General features: G+C 62.3%; 6 pseudogenes; all 6 read left to right on the forward strand.

The window, feature by feature from the left end:
• Window positions 1–3,656: 3,656 nt before the first annotated feature.
• On the forward strand, window positions 3,657–3,775 carry LOC142867863 (uncharacterized; annotated as a pseudogene).
• Window positions 3,776–7,616: 3,841 nt separating this feature from the next.
• Window positions 7,617–7,735, forward strand: LOC142867874 (uncharacterized; annotated as a pseudogene).
• A 3,857-nt stretch (window positions 7,736–11,592) lies between these two features.
• On the forward strand, window positions 11,593–11,711 carry LOC142867885 (uncharacterized; annotated as a pseudogene).
• A 3,850-nt stretch (window positions 11,712–15,561) lies between these two features.
• Window positions 15,562–15,680, forward strand: LOC142867887 (uncharacterized; annotated as a pseudogene).
• Window positions 15,681–19,513: 3,833 nt separating this feature from the next.
• LOC142867868 (uncharacterized) lies at window positions 19,514–19,632 on the forward strand (annotated as a pseudogene).
• Window positions 19,633–23,462: 3,830 nt separating this feature from the next.
• LOC142867869 (uncharacterized) lies at window positions 23,463–23,581 on the forward strand (annotated as a pseudogene).
• Window positions 23,582–24,452: the final 871 nt, after the last annotated feature.

Raw genomic sequence — 24,452 nt, forward strand, 5'->3', positions numbered from 1 at the left:
CCCATCACCCCCGTCCCTCGGAGCCCGCCGGACCCGGCCGGCAAACTCAACAGGCCCGGCCCCCGCGGGGCCTGGGGCGGGAGGAGGCGGCGGCGGGGAAGCGCAGAGAGGCTCGGCTTCTTGAGCGGGGCAGGGGCGCCCTCCGCCGTCTACGGCCACACCACCCCGAACGCGCCCCATCTCGTCTGATCTCGGAAGCTAAGCAGGGTCGGGCCTGGGAATACCGGGTGCCGTAGGCTTCTTCTTTTTTTTTTGGCCTCTTGTTCTGTCCCCTTTCTGGGAGCGCCGCGGAGGCCCGGGCTGGGGGTCACCCCCCACCCTCAGCGCCCGCCGCGGTGCCTGGCGCCCCAGCCCGCACCGTGGGGCCTCCTCTTGTCCCGAGCCGCGACACCGCCGCCACGCGGCAGCATGCGTGGCATCTGGACTGTCAGGTCTCAGACCAAAAGTCTGCTCTGTGGGAGCCGACACGCTGGAGGAAACCTTGAGAGGCTGAGAGGGGAGGGAGTTGCAGAAGAAGGCCAGGATGTCATTTTGAGGGAGTATGTGACCAGAACTCGTCCCGTTGCTTTTGGGGTTCTATGGGCTACACGTAGGAATCTTTGGTGGTGGCACCTGATGTTGGGGCATCCGGAGTCACACCCAGACCTGCTCCACAGGCCTCCTTTGACTTTTCTCTTCGGATTCATTATTTTTAAAAAGTGTCTCTTATCTCTATTAGTGCATTTTCTTTTCTCTCTCTCTTCAAGCAGATGATGGGAGTCCAAGTATTAAGGTGACATGTGTTGCCCGTGCCCCCCTCCCCCCTGTGTTCTTATTCATTTACCTCTCATGTGGTTCCAGCGTATTGTGGGGGCACCAATGTTAAGGTCGGGTACATCGCCCCCTCCCCGCCTCCCCCCTCGGGTCAAGGCTTCAAGTGCGCCCATCCCCCATTGGGTGCGCACCCACCCCATTCCTAATGGATGTGTATGCCCATCCCCTCCCCACGTCCGCCCGACACCCACCCGATGAAGGTGAGTCCTCTGTGTCCACTTAGGTGTCCATCGGTTCGTACCAATTTGCTGGTGAGCGCGAGCACGTGGTGCTCGTGTGTCCATTCTTGGGATACTTGGCTTACTGGAACGGGTTCCAGCTCTGGCCAGGAGAACCACGAGAGGTGCCCTCTCACCGCTGTTCCTCATAGCCGAATAGCACTCCGTGGTGTCCACGCGCCACATTTTATTTACGCACTCGTGGGTCGATGGGCACTCGGGTCGCTTCCAGGTCTTTGCGATTGTGACTTGTGCCCTGACTCTAACCCTAACCCTTACCCAGCCCGTCTCCTCCTCGGCCCCTGCCTGACTGACTCCTTCCCGCCCGGCCTGTCACCTGTCACCTGTCACCGTCCTCGGCCCCTCGCTGACGGGGCTCCTCCGTCGCCTGGGCCTTCCAAGGGCTTGGTGTGGACGCTGGTTCCAGGACGCCCTCCCAGGAACCCGGTAGCAGGGCGGCCGCAGGGTCTCGCGCAACCCAACCGTCCGCCTGCCGCCCTCGCTAAGCGGCCTGCGGGGGACGTGCTCCCGCTGTGCCGCGGGGGCCCAGCCTGGTGTCTTCTCTGAGGCCCCGCGGCTGCCACTCCCCGCAAGGGGAGAGCCGCGGAGGTGGGGACCGCCTCCTCATGGGGACGTACACCCAGCTCTCCACGTCGGATTCCGGGGCTCTCTGTCCTGCCAGAAGGCCCAGCAGCCTGCGGGTCCTTAGAGTGGCAAAAACATCCGAAAACTGAGATTGAGGGTCCGGTGGGTGTCTGCACTTTTGTGCTGGGCACCCCAGGGAGGCGCGGGGCTGGCTGGACAACGCGGTCTGCTGGGCAGGGGGGGGGTTTGGAGGAGCAACTGATGCCCTTTGCACTTTGGGTAGCAAGTGTCTGAGGTGTCTCTGATCCCTGCACCATGTCCGGGGGGGGGGCAGGAGGAGGAGGAGGAGGAGGAGGAGGGGGGGGCCGTGACCTGCAGTCGTGTTCCCGGGGTGGCACGGCATGTGGCTTCTTCCACGGGCTGCTTGGCCTGGGCTCCCTGCACCTGGGCCTTTGGAGGACTGGCCCTGTGCTTGCCAACACTTCCTGCAGGGACCCAGAGCTGGGAGGTTGCATCTCTCAGCCCTGGGTCGGGCAGAGTCCCAGCGGGCCATGCCCACAACCTCTCTCACCATGGGTCCCCCAGAAGGCTACTTTGGGACCAGGATTCTCTTGCGGGTGACTCTTTAAGGTCTGGCCCCTGGATGGAGGGGCACCAGGAGTAGAGGAGCAGGAAGGGGAAGGGGGTGGCCATGCGAGGGGACACTTTCAGGCCAAGTCTCAGCTTCAGCCTGATCCTCCTGGGAACCCCGGGGTGGACATCACACCTCCTGGTTGTTCGCTCTGAGACAAGGAGCCGGGCTTCGCATTCCCACAGCAGCCAGTCGTGGGCTGAGGACACCTGGGGCGTTGGGAACTCCCTGGCTTCTCCTTGGCTTAACATCTGGAGCTGCTTGTGAATCGTGCCGCCACACACACCCGAGTGCAGGTGTCTTCCGCACAGACTGCGGGCCTCGCTCTTCTGAATGCCGCTAGCTCGCCACCCACCCACGGGTGAACCTGGTCAGGGTACTTTCTCTCGGGGGCAGACTCTGATCCTGGCGGGCTACCGGTGTCTCTGTTTGCTCGTTTCTTTCTTCCATTTCGGGAAAGGCTTCCTTACTGGGTGTGGAAATCTCCTATGCCTTTCCTCGCCTATTTTGTCAGCTTTAAAATTCTCTTTCAGTTGCCACCCTCACAGATGGATTAGGAAACTCTTTCCGGTGCACTCATTAGTGAAATGACCTCAATGAAGCTGGAATCCAATATCTAATCGCCGATTTTTAGCGAGTCCACACGCCAGGGGGGTCGGGGTCCAATGCAGCCCCGGCCAGGCCCAGGCCCCTTGGACTGGGCCACAGGAGGACACAGAGGAGGGTCCCGGCCCCCACGGTAGCGGTGCGGGCAGTTCTCCAAGGGCTTGGGTGTTTTCCAGAGGGAGGAGATGGAGGGGACTGATTTCTTCAGCGCCCCACAAACCACGCCACCCCACCCCACCCATGGGACACATCCGGAGGGAGAGAGAGAGAGAGAGAGACGCCCCATACACTCGCTCCCCTCCCCCGTGCGCTGTGCCCCAGACCTGGCCCGGGGGAATAGGCGGCTGCCGGGCCACAGGGTGGGGGGAGCAGCTGAAAGGGGTTGTGGGGGAGGGCGGCCCCTGGCTGGGGTCAAAGGGCGAGCGACCCGCCCGCCCGTGCGCAGTCAGCGGCCCCGGCGCGCTGGGGGTGGGGGGCGGGGAGGTGAAGGAGGCCAGGCGAGGAGAGGAGGAGGGGGGCTGGAAGGTCTCCACCTTGGCGGGTCCAGCCGTGGAGGCGCATCTTGTGTGAGTGTGAGTGAGTGAGTGAGTGTGAGTGTGAGTGTGTGTGTATAGAGAGACAGCCCCCAACCCCGGCCCGCCGCTCCCTGCCCGCCCCGCCTGTCACCCCCGTCCCTCGGAGCCCGCCGGACCCGGCCGGCGAACTCAACAGGCCGGGCCCGGCGCGGGGCCTGGGGCGGGAGGAGGCGGCGGGGAAGCGCAGAGAGGCTCGGCTTCTTGAGCGGGGCAGGGGCGCCCTCCGCCGTCCACGGCCACACCACCCCGAACGCGCCCGATCCCGTCTGGTCTCGGAAGCTAAGCAGGGTCGGGCCTGGTTAGAACTTGGATGGGAGACCGCCCGGGAATACCGGGTGCCGTAGGCTTCTTCTTCTTCTTTTTTTTTTTTTTTTGCCTCTGGTTCTGTCGCGTTTCTGGGAGTGCGGGGGCGGCCCGGGGTGGGGGTGACCCCCACCCTCAGCGCCCGCCGCGGTGCCTGGCGCCCCAGCCCGCACCGTGGGGCCTCCTCTTGTCCCGAGCCGCGAAACCGCCGCCAAGCGGCAGCATGCGTGGCTTCTGGACTGTCAGGTCTCAGACCAAAGGTCTGCTCTGTGGGAACCGACACGCTGGAGGAAACCTTGAGAGGCTGAGAGGGGAGGGAGTTCCAGAAGAAGGCCAGGATGTCATTTTGAGGGAGTATGTGACCAGAACTCGTCCCGTTGCTTTTGGGGTTCTATGGGCTACACGTAGGAATCTTTGGTGGTGGCACCTGATGTTGGGGGATCCGGAGTCACACCCAGAACTGCTCCACAGGCCTCCTTTTACTTTTCTCTTCGGATTCATTTTTTTTTTTTTTTTTTGAGACAGAGTCTCGGTTTGTTGCCCAGGCTAGAGTGAGTGCCGTGGCGTCAGCCTAGCTCACAGCAACTTCAAACTCCTGGGCTCGAGTGATCCTTCTGCCTCAGCCTCCCGGGTAGCTGGGACTGCAGGCATGCGCCACCATGCCCCGCTAATTTTTTATATATATATCAGTTGGCCAATTAATTTCTTTCTATTTATAGTAGAGACGGGGTCTCGCTCTTGCTCAGGCTGGTTTTGAACGCCTGACCTTGAGCAATCCGCCCGCCTAGGCCTCCCAAGAGCTAGGATTACAGGCGTGAGCCACAGCGCCCGGCCGGATTCATTATTTTTAAAAAGTGTCTCTTATCTCTATTATTGCATTTTCTTTTCTCTCTCTTTTCAAGCAGATGATGGGAGTCCAATATTAAGGTGACATGTGTTGCCCGTGCCCCCCTCCCCCCCCCGTGTTCTTATTCATTTACCTCTCATGTTGTTCCAGCATATTGTGGGGGCACCAATGTTAAGGTCGGGTGCGTTGCCCTCTCCCAGCCTCCCCCCTCGGGTCAGAGCTTCAAGTGCGCCCATCCCCCAGTCGGTGCGCACCCACCCCATTCCTAATGGATGTGTATGCCCATACCCTCCCCCCACCCGCCCGACACCCACCCGATGAAGGTGATTCCTCTGTGTCCACTTAGGTGTCCATCGGTTCGTACCCATTTGCTGGTGAGCGCGAGCACGTGGTGCTCGTGTGTCCATTCTTGGGATACTTGGCTTACTGGAACGGGTTCCAGCTCTGGCCAGGAGAACCACGAGAGGTGCCCCCTCACCGCTGCTCCTCATAGCCGAATAGCACTCCGTGGTGTCCACGCGCCACATTTTATTTACCCACTCGTGGGTCGATGGGCACTCGGGTGGCTTCCAGGTCTTTGCGATTGTGACTTGTGCCCTGACTCTAACCCTAACCCTTACCCAGCCCGTCTCCTCCACGGCCCCTGCCTGACTGACTCCTTCCCGCCCGGCCTGTCACCTGTCACCGTCCTCTGCTCCTGCCTGACAGGCTCCTCCCCGCCCGGGCCGTCACCGTCCTCGGCCCCTGCCTGACGGGGCTCCTCCGTCGCCTGGGCCTTCCAAGGGCTTGGTGTGGACGCTGGTTCCAGGACGCCCTCCCAGGAACCCGGTAGCAGGGGGGCCGCAGCGTCTCGCGCAACCCAACCGTCCGCCGGCTGGCCGCCCTCGCTAAGTGGCCTGCGGGGGACGTGCTCCCGCTGTGCCCTAGGGGCCCAGCCTGGTGTCTTCTCTGAGGCCCCGCGGCTGCCGCTCCCCGCAAGGGGATAGCCGCGGAGGTGGGGACCGCCTCCTCATGGGGACTTACACCCAGCTCTCCACGTCGGATTCCGGGGCTCTCTGTCCTGCCAGAAGGCCCAGCTGGCCTGCGGGTCCTTAGAGTGGCAAAAACATCCGAAAACTGAGATTGAGGGTCCGGTGGGTGTCTGCACTTTTGGACTGGGCACCCCAGGGAGGCCCGGGGGCTGGCTGGACAACGCGGTCTGCTGGGCTGGGGGGGGGGTTTGGAGGAGCAACTGATGCCCTTTGCACTTTGGGTAGCAAGTGTCTGAGGTGTCTCTGGGCCCTGTGCCATGTGGGGGCGGGGGCGGGGGCGGGGTGGGAGGAGGAGGAGGAGGAGGAGGAGGTGGGAAGGGCCGTGGCCTGCAGTGGCCTGCAGTCGTGTTCCCCGGGGTGGCACAGCATGTGGCTTCTTCCACAGGCTGCTTGGCCTGGGCTCCCTGCACCTGGGCCTTTGGAGGACTGGCCCTGTGCTTGCCAACACTTCCTGCAGGGACCCAGAGCTGGGAGGTTGCATCTCTCAGCCCTGGGTCGGGCAGAGCCCCAGCGGGCCATGCCCACAACCTCTCTCAGCACGGGTCCCCCAGAAGGCTCCTTTGGGACCAGGATTCTCTTGCGGGTGACTCTTTAAGGTCTGGCCCCTGGATGGAGGGGCACCAGGAGTAGAGGAGCAGGAAGGGGAAGGGGGTGGCCATGCGAGAGGACACTTTCAGGCCAAGTCCCAGCTTCAGCCTGATCCTCCTGGGAACCCCGGGGTGGACATCACACCTCCTGGTTGCCCCGCTCTGAGACAAGGAGCCGGGCTTCGCATTCCCACAGCAGCCAGTCGTGGGCTGAGGACACCTGGGGCGTTGGGAACTCCCTGGCTTCTCCTTGGATTAACATCTGGAGCTGCTTGTGAATTGTGCCGCCACACACACCCGAGTGCAGGTGTCTTCCGCACAGACTGCGGGCCTCGCTCTTCTGAATGCCGCTAGCTCGCCACCCACCCACGGGAGAACCTGGTCAGGGTACTTTCTCTCAGGGGCAGACTCTCATCCGGGCGGGCTACCGGTGTCTCTGTTTGCTCGTTTCTTTCTTCCATTTCGGGAAAGGCTTCCTTACTGGGTGTGGAAATCTCCTATGCCTTTCCTCGCCTATTCTGTCAGCTTTCAAATTCTCTTTCGGTTGCCACCCTCACAGATGGATTAGGAAACTCTTTGCGGTGCACTCATTAGTGAAATGACCTCAATGACGCTGGAATCCAATATCTAATCACCGATTTTTAGCGAGTCCACACGCCAGGGTGGTTGGGGTCCAATGCAGCCCCGGCCAGGCCCAGGCCCCTTGGACTGGGCCACAGGAGGACACAGAGGAGGGTCCCGGCCCCCACGGTAGCGGTGCGGGCAGTTCTCCAAGGGCTTGGGTGTTTTCCAGAGGGAGGAGATGGAGGGGACTGATTTCTTCAGCGCCCCACAAACCACGCCACCCCACCCCACCCATGGGACACATCCGGGGGGAGAGAGAGAGAGAGAGAGACGCCCCATACACTCGCTCCGCTCCCCCGTGCGCTGTGCCCCAGACCTGGCCCGGGGGAATAGGCGGCTGCCGGGCCACAGGGTGGGGGGAGCAGCTGAAAGGGGTTGTGGGGGAGGGCGGCCCCTGGCTGGGGTCAAAGGGCGAGCGACCCGCCCGCCCGTGCGCAGTCAGCGGCCCCGGCGCGCTGGGGGTGGGGGGCGGGGAGGTGAAGGAGGCCAGGCGAGGAGAGGAGGAGGGGGGCTGGAAGGTCTCCACCTTGGCGGGTCCAGCCGTGGAGGCGCATCTTGTGTGAGTGTGAGTGAGTGAGTGAGTGTGAGTGTGAGTGTGTGTGTATAGAGAGACAGCCCCCAACCCCGGCCCGCCGCTCCCTGCCCGCCCCGCCTGTCACCCCCGTCCCTCGGAGCCCGCCGGACCCGGCCGGCGAACTCAACAGGCCGGGCCCGGCGCGGGGCCTGGGGCGGGAGGAGGCGGCGGGGAAGCGCAGAGAGGCTCGGCTTCTTGAGCGGGGCAGGGGCGCCCTCCGCCGTCCACGGCCACACCACCCCGAACGCGCCCGATCCCGTCTGGTCTCGGAAGCTAAGCAGGGTCGGGCCTGGTTAGAACTTGGATGGGAGACCGCCCGGGAATACCGGGTGCCGTAGGCTTCTTCTTCTTTTTTTTTTTTTTTTTTTTGCCTCTGGTTCTGTCGCGTTTCTGGGAGTGCGGGGGCGGCCCGGGGTGGGGGTGACCCCCACCCTCAGCGCCCGCCGCGGTGCCTGGCGCCCCAGACCGCACCGTGGGGCCTCCTCTTGTCCCGAGCCGCGAAACCGCCGCCAAGCGGCAGCATGCGTGGCTTCTGGACTGTCAGGTCTCAGACCAAAGGTCTGCTCTGTGGGAACCGACACGCTGGAGGAAACCTTGAGAGTCTGAGAGGGGAGGGAGTTCCAGAAGAAGGCCAGGATGTCATTTTGAGGGAGTATGTGACCAGAACTCGTCCCGTTGCTTTTGGGGTTCTATGGGCTACACGTAGGAATCTTTGGTGGTGGCACCTGATGTTGGGGGATCCGGAGTCACACCCAGACCTGCTCCACAGGCCTCCTTTTACTTTTCTCTTCGGATTCATTTTTTTTTTTTTTTTTTGAGACAGAGTCTCGGTTTGTTGCCCAGGCTAGAGTGAGTGCCGTGGCGTCAGCCTAGCTCACAGCAACTTCAAACTCCTGGGCTCGAGTGATCCTTCTGCCTCAGCCTCCCGGGTAGCTGGGACTGCAGGCATGCGCCACCATGCCCCGCTAATTTTTTATATATATATCAGTTGGCCAATTAATTTCTTTCTATTTATAGTAGAGACGGGGTCTCGCTCTTGCTCAGGCTGGTTTTGAACGCCTGACCTTGAGCAATCCGCCCGCCTAGGCCTCCCAAGAGCTAGGATTACAGGCGTGAGCCACAGCGCCCGGCCGGATTCATTATTTTTAAAAAGTGTCTCTTATCTCTATTATTGCATTTTCTTTTCTCTCTCTTTTCAAGCAGATGATGGGAGTCCAATATTAAGGTGACATGTGTTGCCCGTGCCCCCCTCCCCCCCCCCCCCCCCGTGTTCTTATTCATTTACCTCTCATGTTGTTCCAGCATATTGTGGGGGCACCAATGTTAAGGTCGGGTGCGTTGCCCTCTCCCAGCCTCCCCCCTCGGGTCAGAGCTTCAAGTGCGCCCATCCCCCAGTCGGTGCGCACCCACCCCATTCCTAATGGATGTGTATGCCCATCCCCTCCCCCCACCCGCCCGACACCCACCCGATGAAGGTGATTCCTCTGTGTCCACTTAGGTGTCCATCGGTTCGTACCCATTTGCTGGTGAGCGCGAGCACGTGGTGCTCGCGTGTCCATTCTTGGGATACTTGGCTTACTGGAACGGGTTCCAGCTCTGGCCAGGGGAACCACGAGAGGTGCCCCCTCACCGCTGCTCCTCATAGCCGAATAGCACTCCGTGGTGTCCACGCGCCACATTTTATTTACCCACTCGTGGGTCGATGGGCACTCGGGTGGCTTCCAGGTCTTTGCGATTGTGACTTGTGCCCTGACTCTAACCCTAACCCTTACCCAGCCCGTCTCCTCCACGGCCCCTGCCTGACTGACTCCTTCCCGCCCGGCCTGTCACCTGTCACCGTCCTCTGCCCCTGCCTGACACGCTCCTCCCCGCCCGGGCCGTCACCGTCCTCGGCCCCTGCCTGACGGGGCTCCTCCGTCGCCTGGGCCTTCCAAGGGCTTGGTGTGGACGCTGGTTCCAGGACGCCCTCCCAGGAACCCGGTAGCAGGGCGGCCGCAGCGTCTCGCGCCACCGAACCGTCCGCCGGCTGGCCGCCCTCGCTAAGTGGCCTGCGGGGGACGTGCTCCCGCTGTGCCGTGGGGGCCCAGCCTGGTGTCTTCTCTGAGGCCCCGCGGCTGCCGCTCCCCGCAAGGGGATAGCCGCGGAGGTGGGGACCGCCTCCTCATGGGGACGTACACCCAGCTCTCCACGTCGGATTCCGGGGCTCTCTGTCCTGCCAGAAGGCCCAGCTGGCCTGCGGGTCCTTAGAGTGGCAAAAACATCCGAAAACTGAGATTGAGGGTCCGGTGGGTGTCTGCACTTTTGTGCTGGGCACCCCAGGGAGGCCCGGGGGCTGGCTGGACAACGTGGTCTGCTGGGCTGGGGGGGGGGTTTGGAGGAGCAACTGATGCCCTTTGCACTTTGGGTAGCAAGTGTCTGAGGTGTCTCTGGGCCCTGTGCCATGTGGGGGCGGGGGCGGGGGCGGGGTGGGAGGAGGAGGAGGAGGAGGAGGAGGAGGAGGTGGGAAGGGCCGTGGCCTGCAGTGGCCTGCAGTCGTGTTCCCCGGGGTGGCACAGCATGTGGCTTCTTCCACAGGCTGCTTGGCCTGGGCTCCCTGCACCTGGGCCTTTGGAGGACTGGCCCTGTGCTTGCCAACACTTCCTGCAGGGACCCAGAGCTGGGAGGTTGCATCTCTCAGCCCTGGGTCGGGCAGAGCCCCAGCGGGCCATGCCCACAACCTCTCTCAGCACGGGTCCCCCAGAAGGCTCCTTTGGGACCAGGATTCTCTTGCGGGTGACTCTTTAAGGTCTGGCCCCTGGATGGAGGGGCACCAGGAGTAGAGGAGCAGGAAGGGGAAGGGGGTGGCCATGCGAGAGGACACTTTCAGGCCAAGTCCCAGCTTCAGCCTGATCCTCCTGGGAACCCCGGGGTGGACATCACACCTCCTGGTTGCCCCGCTCTGAGACAAGGAGCCGGGCTTCGCATTCCCACAGCAGCCAGTCGTGGGCTGAGGACACCTGGGGCGTTGGGAACTCCCTGGCTTCTCCTTGGATTAACATCTGGAGCTGCTTGTGAATTGTGCCGCCACACACACCCGAGTGCAGGTGTCTTCCGCACAGACTGCGGGCCTCGCTCTTCTGAATGCCGCTAGCTCGCCACCCACCCACGGGAGAACCTGGTCAGGGTACTTTCTCTCAGGGGCAGACTCTCATCCGGGCGGGCTACCGGTGTCTCTGTTTGCTCGTTTCTTTCTTCCATTTCGGGAAAGGCTTCCTTACTGGGTGTGGAAATCTCCTATGCCTTTCCTCGCCTATTCTGTCAGCTTTCAAATTCTCTTTCGGTTGCCACCCTCACAGATGGATTAGGAAACTCTTTGCGGTGCACTCATTAGTGAAATGACCTCAATGACGCTGGAATCCAATATCTAATCACCGATTTTTAGCGAGTCCACACGCCAGGGTGGTTGGGGTCCAATGCAGCCCCGGCCAGGCCCAGGCCCCTTGGACTGGGCCACAGGAGGACACAGAGGAGGGTCCCGGCCCCCACGGTAGCGGTGCGGGCAGTTCTCCAAGGGCTTGGGTGTTTTCCAGAGGGAGGAGATGGAGGGGACTGATTTCTTCAGCGCCCCACAAACCACGCCACCCCACCCCACCCATGGGACACATCCGGGGGGGGAGAGAGAGAGAGAGAGAGACGCCCCATACACTCGCTCCGCTCCCCCGTGCGCTGTGCCCCAGACCTGGCCCGGGGGAATAGGCGGCTGCCGGGCCACAGGGTGGGGGGAGCAGCTGAAAGGGGTTGTGGGGGAGGGCGGCCCCTGGCTGGGGTCAAAGGGCGAGCGACCCGCCCGCCCGTGCGCAGTCAGCGGCCCCGGCGCGCTGGGGGTGGGGGGCGGGGAGGTGAAGGAGGCCAGGCGAGGAGAGGAGGAGGGGGGCTGGAAGGTCTCCACCTTGGCGGGTCCAGCCGTGGAGGCGCATCTTGTGTGAGTGTGAGTGAGTGAGTGAGTGTGAGTGTGAGTGTGTGTGTATAGAGAGACAGCCCCCAACCCCGGCCCGCCGCTCCCTGCCCGCCCCGCCTGTCACCCCCGTCCCTCGGAGCCCGCCGGACCCGGCCGGCGAACTCAACAGGCCGGGCCCGGCGCGGGGCCTGGGGCGGGAGGAGGCGGCGGGGAAGCGCAGAGAGGCTCGGCTTCTTGAGCGGGGCAGGGGCGCCCTCCGCCGTCCACGGCCACACCACCCCGAACGCGCCCGATCCCGTCTGGTCTCGGAAGCTAAGCAGGGTCGGGCCTGGTTAGAACTTGGATGGGAGACCGCCCGGGAATACCGGGTGCCGTAGGCTTCTTCTTCTTTTTTTTTTTTTTTTTTTGCCTCTGGTTCTGTCGCGTTTCTGGGAGTGCGGGGGCGGCCCGGGGTGGGGGTGACCCCCACCCTCAGCGCCCGCCGCGGTGCCTGGCGCCCCAGACCGCACCGTGGGGCCTCCTCTTGTCCCGAGCCGCGAAACCGCCGCCAAGCGGCAGCATGCGTGGCTTCTGGACTGTCAGGTCTCAGACCAAAGGTCTGCTCTGTGGGAACCGACACGCTGGAGGAAACCTTGAGAGTCTGAGAGGGGAGGGAGTTCCAGAAGAAGGCCAGGATGTCATTTTGAGGGAGTATGTGACCAGAACTCGTCCCGTTGCTTTTGGGGTTCTATGGGCTACACGTAGGAATCTTTGGTGGTGGCACCTGATGTTGGGGGATCCGGAGTCACACCCAGACCTGCTCCACAGGCCTCCTTTTACTTTTCTCTTCGGATTCATTTTTTTTTTTTTTTTTTTGAGACAGAGTCTCGGTTTGTTGCCCAGGCTAGAGTGAGTGCCGTGGCGTCAGCCTAGCTCACAGCAACTTCAAACTCCTGGGCTCGAGTGATCCTTCTGCCTCAGCCTCCCGGGTAGCTGGGACTGCAGGCATGCGCCACCATGCCCCGCTAATTTTTTATATATATATCAGTTGGCCAATTAATTTCTTTCTATTTATAGTAGAGACGGGGTCTCGCTCTTGCTCAGGCTGGTTTTGAACGCCTGACCTTGAGCAATCCGCCCGCCTAGGCCTCCCAAGAGCTAGGATTACAGGCGTGAGCCACAGCGCCCGGCCGGATTCATTATTTTTAAAAAGTGTCTCTTATCTCTATTATTGCATTTTCTTTTCTCTCTCTTTTCAAGCAGATGATGGGAGTCCAATATTAAGGTGACATGTGTTGCCCGTGCCCCCCTCCCCCCCCCCCGTGTTCTTATTCATTTACCTCTCATGTTGTTCCAGCATATTGTGGGGGCACCAATGTTAAGGTCGGGTGCGTTGCCCTCTCCCAGCCTCCCCCCTCGGGTCAGAGCTTCAAGTGCGCCCATCCCCCAGTCGGTGCGCACCCACCCCATTCCTAATGGATGTGTATGCCCATCCCCTCCCCCCACCCGCCCGACACCCACCCGATGAAGGTGATTCCTCTGTGTCCACTTAGGTGTCCATCGGTTCGTACCCATTTGCTGGTGAGCGCGAGCACGTGGTGCTCGCGTGTCCATTCTTGGGATACTTGGCTTACTGGAACGGGTTCCAGCTCTGGCCAGGGGAACCACGAGAGGTGCCCCCTCACCGCTGCTCCTCATAGCCGAATAGCACTCCGTGGTGTCCACGCGCCACATTTTATTTACCCACTCGTGGGTCGATGGGCACTCGGGTGGCTTCCAGGTCTTTGCGATTGTGACTTGTGCCCTGACTCTAACCCTAACCCTTACCCAGCCCGTCTCCTCCACGGCCCCTGCCTGACTGACTCCTTCCCGCCCGGCCTGTCACCTGTCACCGTCCTCTGCCCCTGCCTGACACGCTCCTCCCCGCCCGGGCCGTCACCGTCCTCGGCCCCTGCCTGACGGGGCTCCTCCGTCGCCTGGGCCTTCCAAGGGCTTGGTGTGGACGCTGGTTCCAGGACGCCCTCCCAGGAACCCGGTAGCAGGGCGGCCGCAGCGTCTCGCGCCACCGAACCGTCCGCCGGCTGGCCGCCCTCGCTAAGTGGCCTGCGGGGGACGTGCTCCCGCTGTGCCGTGGGGGCCCAGCCTGGTGTCTTCTCTGAGGCCCCGCGGCTGCCGCTCCCCGCAAGGGGATAGCCGCGGAGGTGGGGACCGCCTCCTCATGGGGACGTACACCCAGCTCTCCACGTCGGATTCCGGGGCTCTCTGTCCTGCCAGAAGGCCCAGCTGGCCTGCGGGTCCTTAGAGTGGCAAAAACATCCGAAAACTGAGATTGAGGGTCCGGTGGGTGTCTGCACTTTTGTGCTGGGCACCCCAGGGAGGCCCGGGGGCTGGCTGGACAACGCGGTCTGCTGGGCTGGGGGGGGGGTTTGGAGGAGCAACTGATGCCCTTTGCACTTTGGGTAGCAAGTGTCTGAGGTGTCTCTGGGCCCTGTGCCATGTGGGGGCGGGGGCGGGGGCGGGGTGGGAGGAGGAGGAGGAGGAGGAGGAGGAGGAGGTGGGAAGGGCCGTGGCCTGCAGTGGCCTGCAGTCGTGTTCCCCGGGGTGGCACAGCATGTGGCTTCTTCCACAGGCTGCTTGGCCTGGGCTCCCTGCACCTGGGCCTTTGGAGGACTGGCCCTGTGCTTGCCAACACTTCCTGCAGGGACCCAGAGCTGGGAGGTTGCATCTCTCAGCCCTGGGTCGGGCAGAGCCCCAGCGGGCCATGCCCACAACCTCTCTCAGCACGGGTCCCCCAGAAGGCTCCTTTGGGACCAGGATTCTCTTGCGGGTGACTCTTTAAGGTCTGGCCCCTGGATGGAGGGGCACCAGGAGTAGAGGAGCAGGAAGGGGAAGGGGGTGGCCATGCGAGAGGACACTTTCAGGCCAAGTCCCAGCTTCAGCCTGATCCTCCTGGGAACCCCGGGGTGGACATCACACCTCCTGGTTGCCCCGCTCTGAGACAAGGAGCCGGGCTTCGCATTCCCACAGCAGCCAGTCGTGGGCTGAGGACACCTGGGGCGTTGGGAACTCCCTGGCTTCTCCTTGGATTAACATCTGGAGCTGCTTGTGAATTGTGCCGCCACACACACCCGAGTGCAGGTGTCTTCCGCACAGACTGCGGGCCTCGCTCTTCTGAATGCCGCTAGCTCGCCACCCACCCACGGGAGAACCTGGTCAGGGTACTTTCTCTCAGGGGCAGACTCTCATCCGGGCGGGCTACCGGTGTCTCTGTTTGCTCGTTTCTTTCTTCCATTTCGGGAAAGGCTTCCTTACTGGGTGTGGAAATCTCCTATGCCTTTCCTCGCCTATTCTGTCAGCTTTCAAATTCTCTTTCGGTTGCCACCCTCACAGATGGATTAGGAAACTCTTTGCGGTGCACTCATTAGTGAAATGACCTCAATGACGCTGGAATCCAATATCTAATCACCGATTTTTAGCGAGTCCACACGCCAGGGTGGTTGGGGTCCAATGCAGCCCCGGCCAGGCCCAGGCCCCTTGGACTGGGCCACAGGAGGACACAGAGGAGGGTCCCGGCCCCCACGGTAGCGGTGCGGGCAGTTCTCCAAGGGCTTGGGTGTTTTCCAGAGGGAGGAGATGGAGGGGACTGATTTCTTCAGCGCCCCACAAACCACGCCACCCCACCCCACCCATGGGACACATCCGGGGGGAGAGAGAGAGAGAGAGAGACGCCCCATACACTCGCTCCGCTCCCCCGTGCGCTGTGCCCCAGACCTGGCCCGGGGGAATAGGCGGCTGCCGGGCCACAGGGTGGGGGGAGCAGCTGAAAGGGGTTGTGGGGGAGGGCGGCCCCTGGCTGGGGTCAAAGGGCGAGCGACCCGCCCGCCCGTGCGCAGTCAGCGGCCCCGGCGCGCTGGGGGTGGGGGGCGGGGAGGTGAAGGAGGCCAGGCGAGGAGAGGAGGAGGGGGGCTGGAAGGTCTCCACCTTGGCGGGTCCAGCCGTGGAGGCGCATCTTGTGTGAGTGTGAGTGAGTGAGTGAGTGTGAGTGTGAGTGTGTGTGTATAGAGAGACAGCCCCCAACCCCGGCCCGCCGCTCCCTGCCCGCCCCGCCTGTCACCCCCGTCCCTCGGAGCCCGCCGGACCCGGCCGGCGAACTCAACAGGCCGGGCCCGGCGCGGGGCCTGGGGCGGGAGGAGGCGGCGGGGAAGCGCAGAGAGGCTCGGCTTCTTGAGCGGGGCAGGGGCGCCCTCCGCCGTCCACGGCCACACCACCCCGAACGCGCCCGATCCCGTCTGGTCTCGGAAGCTAAGCAGGGTCGGGCCTGGTTAGAACTTGGATGGGAGACCGCCCGGGAATACCGGGTGCCGTAGGCTTCTTCTTCTTTTTTTTTTTTTTTTTTTTGCCTCTGGTTCTGTCGCGTTTCTGGGAGTGCGGGGGCGGCCCGGGGTGGGGGTGACCCCCACCCTCAGCGCCCGCCGCGGTGCCTGGCGCCCCAGACCGCACCGTGGGGCCTCCTCTTGTCCCGAGCCGCGAAACCGCCACCAAGCGGCAGCATGCGTGGCTTCTGGACTGTCAGGTCTCAGACCAAAGGTCTGCTCTGTGGGAACCGACACGCTGGAGGAAACCTTCAGAGTCTGAGAGGGGAGGGAGTTCCAGAAGAAGGCCAGGATGTCATTTTGAGGGAGTATGTGACCAGAAATCGTCCCGTTGCTTTTGGGGTTCTATGGGCTACACGTAGGAATCTTTGGTGGTGGCACCTGATGTTGGGGGATCCGGAGTCACACCCAGACCTGCTCCACAGGCCTCCTTTTACTTTTCTCTTCGGATTCATTTTTTTTTTTTTTTTTTGAGACAGAGTCTCGGTTTGTTGCCCAGGCTAGAGTGAGTGCCGTGGCGTCAGCCTAGCTCACAGCAACTTCAAACTCCTGGGCTCGAGTGATCCTTCTGCCTCAGCCTCCCGGGTAGCTGGGACTGCAGGCATGCGCCACCATGCCCCGCTAATTTTTTATATATATATCAGTTGGCCAATTAATTTCTTTCTATTTATAGTAGAGACGGGGTCTCGCTCTTGCTCAGGCTGGTTTTGAACGCCTGACCTTGAGCAATCCGCCCGCCTAGGCCTCCCAAGAGCTAGGATTACAGGCGTGAGCCACAGCGCCCGGCCGGATTCATTATTTTTAAAAAGTGTCTCTTATCTCTATTATTGCATTTTCTTTTCTCTCTCTTTTCAAGCAGATGATGGGAGTCCAATATTAAGGTGACATGTGTTGCCCGTGCCCCCCTCCCCCCCCCGTGTTCTTATTCATTTACCTCTCATGTTGTTCCAGCATATTGTGGGGGCACCAATGTTAAGGTCGGGTGCGTTGCCCTCTCCCAGCCTCCCCCCTCGGGTCAGAGCTTCAAGTGCGCCCATCCCCCAGTCGGTGCGCACCCACCCCATTCCTAATGGATGTGTATGCCCATCCCCTCCCCCCACCCGCCCGACACCCACCCGATGAAGGTGATTCCTCTGTGTCCACTTAGGTATCCATCGGTTCGTACCCATTTGCTGGTGAGCGCGAGCACGTGGTGCTCGTGTGTCCATTCTTGGGATACTTGGCTTACTGGAACGGGTTCCAGCTCTGGCCAGGAGAACCACGAGAGGTGCCCCCTCACCGCTGCTCCTCATAGCCGAATAGCACTCCGTGGTGTCCACGCGCCACATTTTATTTACCCACTCGTGGGTCGATGGGCACTCGGGTGGCTTCCAGGTCTTTGCGATTGTGACTTGTGCCCTGACTCTAACCCTAACCCTTACCCAGCCCGTCTCCTCCACGGCCCCTGCCTGACTGACTCCTTCCCGCCCGGCCTGTCACCTGTCACCGTCCTCTGCCCCTGCCTGACACGCTCCTCCCCGCCCGGGCCGTCACCGTCCTCGGCCCCTGCCTGACGGGGCTCCTCCGTCGCCTGGGCCTTCCAAGGGCTTGGTGTGGACGCTGGTTCCAGGACGCCCTCCCAGGAACCCGGTAGCAGGGCGGCCGCAGCGTCTCTCGCGCAACCCAACCGTCCGCCGGCTGGCCGCCGTCGCTAAGTGGCCTGCGGGGGACTTGCTCCCGCTGTGCCGTGGGGGCCCAGCCTGGTGTCTTCTCTGAGGCCCCGCGGCTGCCGCTCCCCGCAAGGGGATAGCCGCGGAGGTGGGGACCGCCTCCTCATGGGGACGTACACCCAGCTCTCCACGTCGGATTCCGGGGCTCTCTGTCCTGCCAGAAGGCCCAGCTGGCCTGCGGGTCCTTAGAGTGGCAAAAACATCCGAAAACTGAGATTGAGGGTCCGGTGGGTGTCTGCACTTTTGTGCTGGGCACCCCAGGGAGGCCCGGGGGCTGGCTGGACAACGCGGTCTGCTGGGCTGTGGGGGGGGGTTTGGAGGAGCAACTGATGCCCTTTGCACTTTGGGTAGCAAGTGTCTGAGGTGTCTCTGGGCCCTGTGCCATGTGGGGGCGGGGGCGGGGGCGGGGTGGGAGGAGGAGGAGGAGGAGGAGGAGGAGGTGGGAAGGGCCATGGCCTGCAGTCGTGTTCCCCGGGGTGGCACAGCATGTGGCTTCTTCCACAGGCTGCTTGGCCTGGGCTCCCTGCACCTGGGACTTTGGAGGACTGGCCCTGTGCTTGCCAACACTTCCTGCAGGGACCCAGAGCTGGGAGGTTGCATCTCTCAGCCCTGGGTCGGGCAGAGCCCCAGCGGGCCATGCCCACAACCTCTCTCAGCACGGGTCCCCCAGAAGGCTCCTTTGGGACCAGGATTCTCTTGCGGGTGACTCTTTAAGGTCTGGCCCCTGGATGGAGGGGCACCAGGAGTAGAGGAGCAGGAAGGGGAAGGGGGTGGCCATGCGAGAGGACACTTTCAGGCCAAGTCCCAGCTTCAGCCTGATCCTCCTGGGAACCCCGGGGTGGACATCACACCTCCTGGTTGCCCCGCTCTGAGACAAGGAGCCGGGCTTCGCATTCCCACAGCAGCCAGTCGTGGGCTGAGGACACCTGGGGCGTTGGGAACTCCCTGGCTTCTCCTTGGATTAACATCTGGAGCTGCTTGTGAATTGTGCCGCCACACACACCCGAGTGCAGGTGTCTTCCGCACAGACTGCGGGCCTCGCTCTTCTGAATGCCGCTAGCTCGCCACCCACCCACGGGAGAACCTGGTCAGGGTACTTTCTCTCAGGGGCAGACTCTCATCCGGGCGGGCTACCGGTGTCTCTGTTTGCTCGTTTCTTTCTTCCATTTCGGGAAAGGCTTCCTTACTGGGTGTGGAAATCTCCTATGCCTTTCCTCGCCTATTCTGTCAGCTTTCAAATTCCCTTCGGTTGCCACCCTCACAGATGGATTAGGAAACTCTTTGCGGTGCACTCATTAGTGAAATGACCTCAATGACGCTGGAATCCAATATCTAATCGCCGATTTTTAGCGAGTCCACACGCCAGGGTGGTTGGGGTCCAATGCAGCCCCGGCCAGGCCCAGGCCCCTTGGACTGGGCCACAGGAGGACACAGAGGAGGGTCCCGGCCCCCACGGTAGCGGTGCGGGCAGTTCTCCAAGGGCTTGGGTGTTTTCCAGAGGGAGGAGATGGAGGGGACTGATTTCTTCAGCGCCCCACAAACCACGCCACCCCACCCCACCCATGGGACACATCCGGAGAGAGAGAGAGAGAGAGACGCCCCATACACTCGCTCCGCTCCCCCGTGCGCTGTGCCCCAGACCTGGCCCGGGGGAATAGGCGGCTGCCGGGCCACAGGGTGGGGGGAGCAGCTGAAAGGGGTTGTGGGGGAGGGCGGCCCCTGGCTGGGGTCAAAGGGCGAGCGACCCGCCCGCCCGTGCGCAGTCAGCGGCCCCGGCGCGCTGGGGGTGGGGGGCGGGGAGGTGAAGGAGGCCAGGCGAGGAGAGGAGGAGGGGGGCTGGAAGGTCTCCACCTTGGCGGGTCCAGCCGTGGAGGCGCATCTTGTGTGAGTGTGAGTGAGTGAGTGAGTGTGAGTGTGAGTGTGTGTGTATAGAGAGACAGCCCCCAACCCCGGCCCGCCGCTCCCTGCCCGCCCCGCCTGTCACCCCCGTCCCTCGGAGCCCGCCGGACCCGGCCGGCGAACTCAACAGGCCGGGCCCGGCGCGGGGCCTGGGGCGGGAGGAGGCGGCGGGGAAGCGCAGAGAGGCTCGGCTTCTTGAGCGGGGCAGGGGCGCCCTCCGCCGTCCACGGCCACACCACCCCGAACGCGCCCGATCCCGTCTGGTCTCGGAAGCTAAGCAGGGTCGGGCCTGGTTAGAACTTGGATGGGAGACCGCCCGGGAATACCGGGTGCCTTAGGCTTCTTCTTCTTTTTTTTTTTTTTTTTTTGCCTCTGGTTCTGTCGCGTTTCTGGGAGTGCGGGGGGCGGCCCGGGGTGGGGGTGACCCCCACCCTCAGCGCCCGCCGCGGTGCCTGGCGCCCCAGACCGCACCGTGGGGCCTCCTCTTGTCCCGAGCCGCGAAACCGCCGCCAAGCGGCAGCATGCGTGGCTTCTGGACTGTCAGGTCTCAGACCAAAGGTCTGTTCTGTGGGAACCGACACGCTGGAGGAAACCTTGAGAGTCTGAGAGGGGAGGGAGTTCCAGAAGAAGGCCAGGATGTCATTTTGAGGGACTATGTGACCAGAACTCGTCCCGTTGCTTTTGGGGTTCTATGGGCTACACGTAGGAATCTTTGGTGGTGGCACCTGATGTTGGGGGATCCGGAGTCACACCCAGACCTGCTCCACAGGCCTCCTTTTACTTTTCTCTTCGGATTCATTTTTTTTTTTTTTTTTTTGAGACAGAGTCTCGGTTTGTTGCCCAGGCTAGAGTGAGTGCCGTGGCGTCAGCCTAGCTCACAGCAACTTCAAACTCCTGGGCTCGAGTGATCCTTCTGCCTCAGCCTCCCGGGTAGCTGGGACTGCAGGCATGCGCCACCATGCCCCGCTAATTTTTTATATATATATTAGTTGGCCAATTAATTTCTTTCTATTTATAGTAGAGACGGGGTCTCGCTCTTGCTCAGGCTGGTTTTGAACGCCTGACCTTGAGCAATCCGCCCGCCTAGGCCTCCCAAGAGCTAGGATTACAGGCGTGAGCCACAGCGCCCGGCCGGATTCATTATTTTTAAAAAGTGTCTCTTATCTCTATTATTGCATTTTCTTTTCTCTCTCTTTTCAAGCAGATGATGGGAGTCCAATATTAAGGTGACATGTGTTGCCCGTGCCCCCCTCCCCCCCCCCGTGTTCTTATTCATTTACCTCTCATGTTGTTCCAGCATATTGTGGGGGCACCAATGTTAAGGTCGGGTGCGTTGCCCTCTCCCAGCCTCCCCCCTCGGGTCAGAGCTTCAAGTGCGCCCATCCCCCAGTCGGTGCGCACCCACCCCATTCCTAATGGATGTGTATGCCCATCCCCTCCCCCCACCCGCCCGACACCCACCCGATGAAGGTGATTCCTCTGTGTCCACTTAGGTATCCATCGGTTCGTACCCATTTGCTGGTGAGCGCGAGCACGTGGTGCTCGTGTGTCCATTCTTGGGATACTTGGCTTACTGGAACGGGTTCCAGCTCTGGCCAGGAGAACCACGAGAGGTGCCCCCTCACCGCTGCTCCTCATAGCCGAATAGCACTCCGTGGTGTCCACGCGCCACATTTTATTTACCCACTCGTGGGTCGATGGGCACTCGGGTGGCTTCCAGGTCTTTGCGATTGTGACTTGTGCCCTGACTCTAACCCTAACCCTTACCCAGCCCGTCTCCTCCACGGCCCCTGCCTGACTGACTCCTTCCCGCCCGGCCTGTCACCTGTCACCGTCCTCTGCCCCTGCCTGACACGCTCCTCCCCGCCCGGGCCGTCACCGTCCTCGGCCCCTGCCTGACGGGGCTCCTCCGTCGCCTGGGCCTTCCAAGGGCTTGGTGTGGACGCTGGTTCCAGGACGCCCTCCCAGGAACCCGGTAGCAGGGCGGCCGCAGCGTCTCTCGCGCAACCCAACCGTCCGCCGGCTGGCCGCCGTCGCTAAGTGGCCTGCGGGGGACTTGCTCCCGCTGTGCCGTGGGGGCCCAGCCTGGTGTCTTCTCTGAGGCCCCGCGGCTGCCGCTCCCCGCAAGGGGATAGCCGCGGAGGTGGGGACCGCCTCCTCATGGGGATGTACACCCAGCTCTCCACGTCGGATTCCGGGGCTCTCTGTCCTGCCAGAAGGCCCAGCTGGCCTGCGGGTCCTTAGAGTGGCAAAAACATCCGAAAACTGAGATTGAGGGTCCGGTGGGTGTCTGCACTTTTGTGCTGGGCACCCCAGGGAGGCCCGGGGGCTGGCTGGACAACGCGGTCTGCTGGGCTGTGGGGGGGGGTTTGGAGGAGCAACTGATGCCCTTTGCACTTTGGGTAGCAAGTGTCTGAGGTGTCTCTGGGCCCTGTGCCATGTGGGGGCGGGGGCGGGGGCGGGGTGGGAGGAGGAGGAGGAGGAGGAGGAGGAGGTGGGAAGGGCCATGGCCTGCAGTCGTGTTCCCCGGGGTGGCACAGCATGTGGCTTCTTCCACAGGCTGCTTGGCCTGGGCTCCCTGCACCTGGGACTTTGGAGGACTGGCCCTGTGCTTGCCAACACTTCCTGCAGGGACCCAGAGCTGGGAGGTTGCATCTCTCAGCCCTGGGTCGGGCAGAGCCCCAGCGGGCCATGCCCACAACCTCTCTCAGCACGGGTCCCCCAGAAGGCTCCTTTGGGACCAGGATTCTCTTGCGGGTGACTCTTTAAGGTCTGGCCCCTGGATGGAGGGGCACCAGGAGTAGAGGAGCAGGAAGGGGAAGGGGGTGGCCATGCGAGAGGACACTTTCAGGCCAAGTCCCAGCTTCAGCCTGATCCTCCTGGGAACCCCGGGGTGGACATCACACCTCCTGGTTGCCCCGCTCTGAGACAAGGAGCCGGGCTTCGCATTCCCACAGCAGCCAGTCGTGGGCTGAGGACACCTGGGGCGTTGGGAACTCCCTGGCTTCTCCTTGGATTAACATCTGGAGCTGCTTGTGAATTGTGCCGCCACACACACCCGAGTGCAGGTGTCTTCCGCACAGACTGCGGGCCTCGCTCTTCTGAATGCCGCTAGCTCGCCACCCACCCACGGGAGAACCTGGTCAGGGTACTTTCTCTCAGGGGCAGACTCTCATCCGGGCGGGCTACCGGTGTCTCTGTTTGCTCGTTTCTTTCTTCCATTTCGGGAAAGGCTTCCTTACTGGGTGTGGAAATCTCCTATGCCTTTCCTCGCCTATTCTGTCAGCTTTCAAATTCCCTTCGGTTGCCACCCTCACAGATGGATTAGGAAACTCTTTGCGGTGCACTCATTAGTGAAATGACCTCAATGACGCTGGAATCCAATATCTAATCGCCGATTTTTAGCGAGTCCACACGCCAGGGTGGTTGGGGTCCAATGCAGCCCCGGCCAGGCCCAGGCCCCTTGGACTGGGCCACAGGAGGACACAGAGGAGGGTCCCGGCCCCCACGGTAGCGGTGCGGGCAGTTCTCCAAGGGCTTGGGTGTTTTCCAGAGGGAGGAGATGGAGGGGACTGATTTCTTCAGCGCCCCACAAACCACGCCACCCCACCCCACCCATGGGACACATCCGGAGAGAGAGAGAGAGAGAGACGCCCCATACACTCGCTCCGCTCCCCCGTGCGCTGTGCCCCAGACCTGGCCCGGGGGAATAGGCGGCTGCCGGGCCACAGGGTGGGGGGAGCAGCTGAAAGGGGTTGTGGGGGAGGGCGGCCCCTGGCTGGGGTCAAAGGGCGAGCGACCCGCCCGCCCGTGCGCAGTCAGCGGCCCCGGCGCGCTGGGGGTGGGGGGCGGGGAGGTGAAGGAGGCCAGGCGAGGAGAGGAGGAGGGGGGCTGGAAGGTCTCCACCTTGGCGGGTCCAGCCGTGGAGGCGCATCTTGTGTGAGTGTGAGTGAGTGAGTGTGAGTGTGAGTGTGTGTGTATAGAGAGACAGCCCCCAACCCCGGCCCGCCGCTCCCTGCCCGCCCCGCCTGTCACCCCCGTCCCTCGGAGCCCGCCGGACCCGGCCGGCGAACTCACAGGCCGGGCCCGGCGCGGGGCCTGGGGCGGGAGGAGGCGGCGGGGAAGCGCAGAGAGGCTCGGCTTCTTGAGCGGGGCAGGGGCGCCCTCCGCCGTCCACGGCCACACCACCCCGAACGCGCCCGATCCCGTCTGGTCTCGGAAGCTAAGCAGGGTCGGGCCTGGTTAGAACTTGGATGGGAGACCGCCCGGGAATACCGGGTGCCTTAGGCTTCTTCTTCTTTTTTTTTTTTTTTTTTTTGCCTCTGGTTCTGTCGCGTTTCTGGGAGTGCGGGGGGCGGCCCGGGGTGGGGGTGACCCCCACCCTCAGCGCCCGCCGCGGTGCCTGGCGCCCCAGACCGCACCGTGGGGCCTCCTCTTGTCCCGAGCCGCGAAACCGCCGCCAAGCGGCAGCATGCGTGGCTTCTGGACTGTCAGGTCTCAGACCAAAGGTCTGCTCTGTGGGAACCGACACGCTGGAGGAAACCTTGAGAGTCTGAGAGGGGAGGGAGTTCCAGAAGAAGGCCAGGATGTCATTTTGAGGGACTATGTGACCAGAACTCGTCCCGTTGCTTTTGGGGTTCTATGGGCTACACGTAGGAATCTTTGGTGGTGGCACCTGATGTTGGGGGATCCGGAGTCACACCCAGACCTGCTCCACAGGCCTCCTTTTACTTTTCTCTTCGGATTCATTTTTTTTTTTTTTTTTTGAGACAGAGTCTCGGTTTGTTGCCCAGGCTAGAGTGAGTGCCGTGGCGTCAGCCTAGCTCACAGCAACTTCAAACTCCTGGGCTCGAGTGATCCTTCTGCCTCAGCCTCCCGGGTAGCTGGGACTGCAGGCATGCGCCACCATGCCCCGCTAATTTTTTATATATATATTAGTTGGCCAATTAATTTCTTTCTATTTATAGTAGAGACGGGGTCTCGCTCTTGCTCAGGCTGGTTTTGAACGCCTGACCTTGAGCAATCCGCCCGCCTAGGCCTCCCAAGAGCTAGGATTACAGGCGTGAGCCACAGCGCCCGGCCGGATTCATTATTTTTAAAAAGTGTCTCTTATCTCTATTATTGCATTTTCTTTTCTCTCTCTTTTCAAGCAGATGATGGG

The sequence above is a fragment of the Microcebus murinus genome, unplaced genomic scaffold (genome assembly GCF_040939455.1).
Source record: "Microcebus murinus isolate Inina unplaced genomic scaffold, M.murinus_Inina_mat1.0 scaf022_hap2_Mmur4.0, whole genome shotgun sequence".
Taxonomy (NCBI): Eukaryota; Metazoa; Chordata; class Mammalia; order Primates; family Cheirogaleidae; genus Microcebus; species Microcebus murinus.